Source organism: Macrobrachium nipponense, chromosome 23, assembly GCF_015104395.2.
Source record: "Macrobrachium nipponense isolate FS-2020 chromosome 23, ASM1510439v2, whole genome shotgun sequence".
Lineage (NCBI taxonomy): Eukaryota > Metazoa > Arthropoda > Malacostraca > Decapoda > Palaemonidae > Macrobrachium > Macrobrachium nipponense.
Genome location: NC_061090.1, coordinates 74,991,585 through 74,999,039, shown reverse-complemented (window position 1 = coordinate 74,999,039; position 7,455 = coordinate 74,991,585).

Below are 7,455 nucleotides of genomic sequence, written 5' to 3'. Positions count from 1 at the left end.
TAAGGAAATATGGAGATGCTACATCAGAAGCAACCCGACGGAGAGAGGATATAGAAGAAGGTTGGTCAACATCTGGAATGAGAGGAATAACACCCCCCAAACAGAGCAAAGGCTGGCAGACCAAGTAAGGAACATAAAGAAAAATAACTGGCTCTCCCCAACAGAAAGAGAAGAACTGGAAAGTGAACTGTCACACGACAACGAATTACACGAAGACGAACTGAGAGACGATGCCACAGAAGACGACAGGGATGATGAGGTATCAAACAAAGACACACGAAGAAACACCAACGAAGTAACAGAGAGGACGGAATGGGTAGAAAAGATATGACAATGGATGGAGCCAGATACAGAGAGAACAAAGATCCCCTCCATGGAAGCCTACAACACAAAGAAATTAAGGGAGAAAACAAGTGAGGTCAATGAAATAATGGGCATAATACACACCACCAGTATCACAGAAACAAATAACTTGGCATATGCAGGAGCAAGATTAGTAGCAGAACTGATGGGGATAGAACACCAACACCACCAGCACAACTAACCCAACAGAAACCAAAACAGCAACCTTCTTGGAAAAGGCGCCTGGAAAAGCAAATCATGGTGTTGAGATCTGACTTGAGTAAACTGAAAGAGATGGCAGAAAAAAGGCTAAGAAGCAAGAAAACAAGGGAGGAACTGAACGAGAAATACAATGTACAAGAAATACAAAGTACAAGAACCAAGTAAGAGACTCTGGGAAAACCTATGGAGCAATCCGGTATCACACAACAAACATGCAACATGGCTCCAGGAAGTCAAGAAGAAGAAACAGGGAGAATAAAACAAAGATTCACAGAGATCCACGACAGACACAGTCAAACACCAACTAAAGAAAATGCCAAACTGGAAAGCCCCAGGTCCCGATGAATTCCATGGATACTGGCTCAAAAACTTCAAGGCCCTACACCCACGAATAGCAAAACAACTCCAGCATTGTATCATAAATCATCATGCACCCAAATGGATGACCACAGGAAGAACATTCTTAGTACAAAAAGACAAGAGTAAGGGAAATATAGTCAGTAACTACAGGCCTATCACCTGCCTACCAATAATGTGGAAGTTACTAACAGGTATCATCAGTGAAAGGCTATACAACACTAGAGGAGATAAACACATCCCCCACCAACAGAAAAGCTGCAGAAGGAAGTATAGGGGCACAAAAGACCAGCTCCTGATAGACAAAATGGTAATGAAGGACAGTAAGAGAAGAGAAACCAACCTAAGCATGGCATGGATAGACTATCATAAAGCCTTCGACTTGATACCACACACATGTCTAATAGAATGCCTGAAAATATATGGGGCAGAGGAAAACACTATCAGCTACCTCAAAAATACAATGAGCAACTGGAATACAATTCTTACAAGCTCTGGAATAAGACTAGCAGAGGTTAATATCAGGAGAGGGATCTTTCAGGGCGACTCACTGTCCCCACTACTCTTCGTAGTAGCATGATTCCCATGACAAAGTACTACAGAAGATGGATGCCGGGTACCAACCCAAGAAAAGAGGCAACAGAATCAACCATCTGATGTTCATGGACGACATCAAGCTGTATGGTAAGAGCATCAAGGAAATAGATACCCTAATCCAGACTGCAAGGATTGTATCTGGGGACATCAGGATGGAGTTTGCAATAGAAAAATGCGCCCTAGTCAACATACAAAAAGGCAAAGTAACAAGAACTGAAGGGATAAAGCTACCAGATGGGAGCAACATCAAACACATAGATGAGACAGGATACAAATACCTGGGAATAATGGAAGGAGGAGATATAAAACACCAAGAGATGAAGGACACGATCAAGAAAGAATATATGCAGAGACTGAAGGCGATTCTCAAGTCAAAACTTAACACCTGAAATATGAAAAAAGCCATAAACACATGGGCAGTGCCAGTAATCAGATACAGCGCAGGAATAGTGGAATGGACAAAAGCAGAACTCCGCTGCATAGATTAGAAAACCAGGAAACATATGACAATACACAAAACACTACACCCAAGAGCAAATACGGACAGACTGTACATAACACGAAAGAAAGGAGGGAGAGGACTACTAAGTATAGAGGACTGCGTCATCATCGAGAACAGAGCACTGGGGCAATATCTGAAAACCAGTGAAGACGAGTGGCTAAAGAGTGCATGGGAGGAAGGACTAATAAAAGTAGACGAAGACCCAGAAATATACAGAGACAGGAGAATGACAAACAGAACAGAGGACTGGCACAACAAACCAATACACGGACAATACATGAGACAGACTAAAGAACTAGCCAGCGATGACACATGGCAATGGCTACAGAGGGGAGAGCTCAAGAAGGAAACTGAAGGAATGATAACAGCGGCACAAGATTAGGCCCTAAGAACAGATATGTTCAAAGAATGATAGACGGAAATAACATCTTATTCCCATATGTAGGAAGTGCAATACGAAAAATTGAAACCATAAACCACATAGCAAGTAAATGCCCCGGCACTTGCACAGAACCAGTACAAAAAGAGGCATGATTCAGTGGCAAAAGCCCTCCACTGGCGCCTGTGCAAGAAACATCAGCTACCTTGCAGTAATAAGTGGTACGAGCACCAACCTGAGGGAGTGAGAGTGATAGAAAAACGATCAGGCAAAGATCCTCTGGGACTATGGTATCAGAACAGATAAGGTGATACGTGCAAATAGACCAGACGTGACGTTGATTGACAAAGTCAAGAAGAAAGTATCACTCATTGATGTCGCAATACCATGGGACACCAGAGTTGAAGAGAAAGAGAGGGAAAAACTCGATAAGTATCAAGATCTGAAAATAGAAATAAGAAGGATATGGGATATGCCAGTGGAAATTGTACCCATAATCATAGGGACACTAGGCACGATCCCAAGATCCCTGAAAAGGAATCTAGAAAAACTAGAGGCTGAAGTAGCTCTAGGACTCATGCAGAAGAGTGTGATCCTAGAAACGGCGCACATAGTAAGAAAAGTGATGGACAGGATGCAACCTGGAACCCCACACTATAAATACCACCCAGTCGAATTGGAGGACTGTGATAGAGCAAAAAAAAATACAATAATATAAAAAAAAAATAATAAAAAAATAAATAATAATATAATAATAATAGTGTTTTTAACACAATAACATGCGAAGAAACGTATTTATTATTTATAATAAGAAATAGACAAAATTTATATTGCATGATTCATACAAAATTAAGTATATCTCTTTTTGTAATCCTTTTTTGTGTGGTAAGCTTCAAAGCACTCAGGATGCATTGCAGGTTGCCTGGTACAAGTTTTACAGTAATATTTTGTTTCTTTAGTATCCTTATCACTTTTAGTGGTATACCATAGTGTTCTGCCACTCTCCACATTCCATCCCTCCATACTGAATCATTTGCTTTCTCCAAGTCTATAAAAGCACAGAATATTGGCTTTGCATACTCCCATCTCTTCTCAATTATCTGTCTTAAGGTGAAAATTTAATCCAATGTTGACCTTCCACTTCTAAAACCACACTACTGTTCTCTAAATTTCTCTTCTACTATAGGTCTTATTCTGTTAAGTATCACTCTCATGGGACTGACAGTAAACTTATGCCCCGAGACTTACCACACTCCCTTTTGCTTCCCTTATTTTCATATATTGGTATCATAATTACCTTTTTCCAATCACTTGGTACCACCTCTGTTCTCCAAAATATGCTGAAAACAACTCTTGGCCTGTATCATCCTTCGTCCTCCTGCTTTCAGCATCTCTGTGGTTATCCCGCACACACCAGCAGTTTTTCCATTTTTTACAGATTTTAAGGTATCTTTCACCTCTTGTGCACTAATATCCTGTTCTTGTACCTCCAGCACTCGTCCCTACCAGTAGGCCCAACGTTTAGGAGTCTTTCAAAATACCTTGCAAAGATTCCCTCTCTTGATTTCATCTGTGACCAAGTTCCCATCTCCATACAACGTGCCATCACTCCCTCCAACCTTTTTCTGGCTTGTGTTCCTCAAGAATCTTACAGCTGCAAACATGGCCCTGCTCTCGCCAGTTTCCATAGCTACTTCATCTTCGGTAGCCCTTCCTTTCCAAAACATGTTTTGATCATGCTTCATCCTATCACTTAGTTCTCTCAGCTTTCTATTTCTGCGTCTTTTTAGTTGTTGTTTCTTCTCTAGGTCCTTTTCACATCCATTTGAACTCTCAACCTTTGTTGCTCTTCACTTAAAGTTTTCACTTCATCACTGAACCAAGGCTTGCTGTTACTTCTCTTATAACCTAACACCCCTGTATGCTACGTCATTAGTATCTGAACTTACATTGCCCAGGATTCCTCTGAATCCATATCCATATTTTCCAAACCAATTTTTGCTACAAATTTGCCCTCTACCTTCACCTTATGCTATTGTTTAACCCTGGATAGGTGCGACGGGTCGTGAACGACCTGAGGCGTATTTCAAAAAGCATGTTTTTTCCCATAAATTATCACCTGTGTCGAATCTGGGTGTAATCAGCCAGCAGGTGGTCATTTGTCTACAAGCCATGATCGTGTGCGGAGCTGCCAACGTCTGCCTCAAGTGCTTCCCCCTTTTCTGAGAATCGCTCGGGTCGAGGTCAACCTGCACGCACCTTTAAGAGGTAGGTGATCGAAAAGCAAAGTTATTACGTAACCATTTGTCAATGAACAGTGTGCAAAGTCATGTGTCTTTGTTGTGTTGGAAAGTCTGGATGGATGGTGTATCTACGTCGTGCGTGACCTTGGGAGTGGCTGGGATACCATATATCGCCATATGGTCTGTTTTCCTTTGAGTGCTAATTTCTGTTTTTTTTTTTTTTTTTTTTTTTTGCAAAAATCAAAGCTTTTAGGTAAACCTTATATATTAAACAGTGTTCATGCTAGTAGTTTTGTAATTTTGGAATATGTCACAGGATGATGTATCTATCGATATGAATGCCTTTGTTCATGGCTGACATGACATATATGGCCATATGGTCCGATCCCCTTTGATTGCCAATTTCTTTTTTTTTTTGTTTTTTTTTTTGGCAAAAAGTAAAGTTATTATGTACTCAATTCATGTAGGACACTGTGCATAATACCTAATTAGTGTAGTTTTGTTATATTGGAAAATGTTAAAGGGTGGTGTGTGTATCACGTGTGTGGCTCTGGGGGTGGCTGAGATGCCATGTATCGCCAATATGGTTAATTTTCCTTCGAGTGCCTGCTTTCCTGGTTTTGTGTGTTTTTTTTTTGCAACAAAAAGCCCCAAAAGTTATTTGGAGGTTGAACCTTGACATATTCGGAACAGTGTTCATACTCTTAGTAGAGTTTTGTAATGTTGGAATATGTTGGAGGATGATGTATAAGTCCTATGAATGCCTTTGTTCATGGCTGACATGCCGTACTATGGCCATGTGGTCCATTCCCCTTCAAGTGCCAATTTCTATTCTTCTTTTCTGCAAAAAGCAAAGTTATTACTTACTCAATTCATGTAGGACAGTGTGCATATTAACTACTTACTATAGTTTTGTATTATTGGGATATGTTTGAGGATGGTGTATCTACGTCGTGCATGACCTTGGAAGTGGCTAAGATGCCCTATATCGCTGTATGGTCCATTTTCCTTGAATGCCAATTTCTGTTTTTTTTCACTAAAAGCAAAGTTATTAGGTAAACCTTGGATATTGAACAGTGGTCATGCTAATAGAATTTTGTTTTCTTATTGGAATATGTAAGAGGATGGTGTGTTTTATTGCGTGCATGCCTGGGGTATTGGCTGAGATCCCCTAAGTTGCCATATGGTCCAATTCAATGTGTAATATATAACTAATTAGTTAATTGGTATAGTTTTGTTTTATTATTGGAATATGTGGGAGGATGGTGTGTTTTATTGCATGCATGCCTGGGGCACTGGCTGAGATGCCCTAAGTTGCCATATGGTCCACTTCCATTTTTTTGGCAAAAAATAATGTTATAATAACTAAATTCATGTAGGACAGTGTTTATTTTATATAACTAATTAGTATAGTGTTGTATTTTGTTGGAATATGTAGGAGGATGGTGTGTTTATCACGTGCTTCCCCAGGGCATTGGCTGAGATGCCCATATATGCATATGTCCAAGTTTCCTTCGAGAGCTCATTTCTAATGTTTTGCTCTTTTTTCAGTTATCAGCAGTGGCCTCGAAGAGACAGAGACCTCTGGGTGAAGATGCTATCTACACACTTCTCAATTAATTTGAAAGTGACGTTAAGGATAACCTGGAGTTTGAGTCTGAAGGTGAGGAGGAAGAGGCAACCACCATGTTTGTCGAGGAAGAAGATATAGAAGACCAGATCAGGGACAAGCTGTATTGGAGGGAGATGAGGAGAAGGAAGAGGAGGCTATACCTCTTGACCTCTCCCAGTGGGATGGGGATGACACCGACAGGGGGAGTCATCGGGGGGCTAGTGGGACTGTGCCCGTTGTTGTTACTACAACAATAGCAACCGCCACCACACCTACACCTGGACTGTCAACCCCTCGGGATGCAGACGCCCTCTCCCTGGTCGAGATTAGGAATAGGAAGAAGAGGAAGGGTGACTTCCAGCCAGCCCGGGGAGCTCCTATACAGCATATCAGACCTGAGGTTGTTGATGGTCGTGATGGGACACAGTGGCGTAGAGACCCGAATACCTCCCTTCCCCGTCTGTTTATGCCGAGGATTGAACCTTAGGGTCCCACCGATGCCACCGCTGGGGTGGTAAGAGAGAGCAACATTTTCTCTCTCTTTTTATCTGACCACATGCTAGCGGAGATTGTTTTGCGTTCCAATGATCGACTTGCCCTTTTGAGGGGTAATGACCATCATAAGGGCAATGTTGCCCTCAGGGACCTGAGAGAACTGAAGGTGTTCATTGGAATTCGGATAATACCGGCAGTGAGGTCAGACAATCACACCACAACGAGTGACATATGGGACCTTCCAGAGGGCAATCCTTTGTACCAGTGTACTATGAGTGAGCGTCGTTTCGCCTTGCTGACGAGGGTTCTTTGTTTTGACGATTCAGCCACCAGAGTGGAGCGGGCGAGGTGGCTAATTGTCAATAGAATTACTTCCCAGGGCCCCATCTCACCATTGACGAACAGCTTGTTCCATTTAGGGGCCACTGTCCGTTCAGGATGTACATCCCCAGTAAGCCAGCCAAGTAAGTTCAGATTTACATTTCTTTTTTTACATGTAATTGCTTTTTTATATATTTATAATTTTTTTTTTTTCATTATATAATATGTTCTTATAGGAATAAGAATTGAAATATGATATTTTATGTGTGTATAGAATATAAAATATGTTATCTCCTCTCTCTCTCTCTCTCTCCCTTTATGTTATATATACATATATATATATATATATATATATATATATATATAGATATATATATATAAAGAG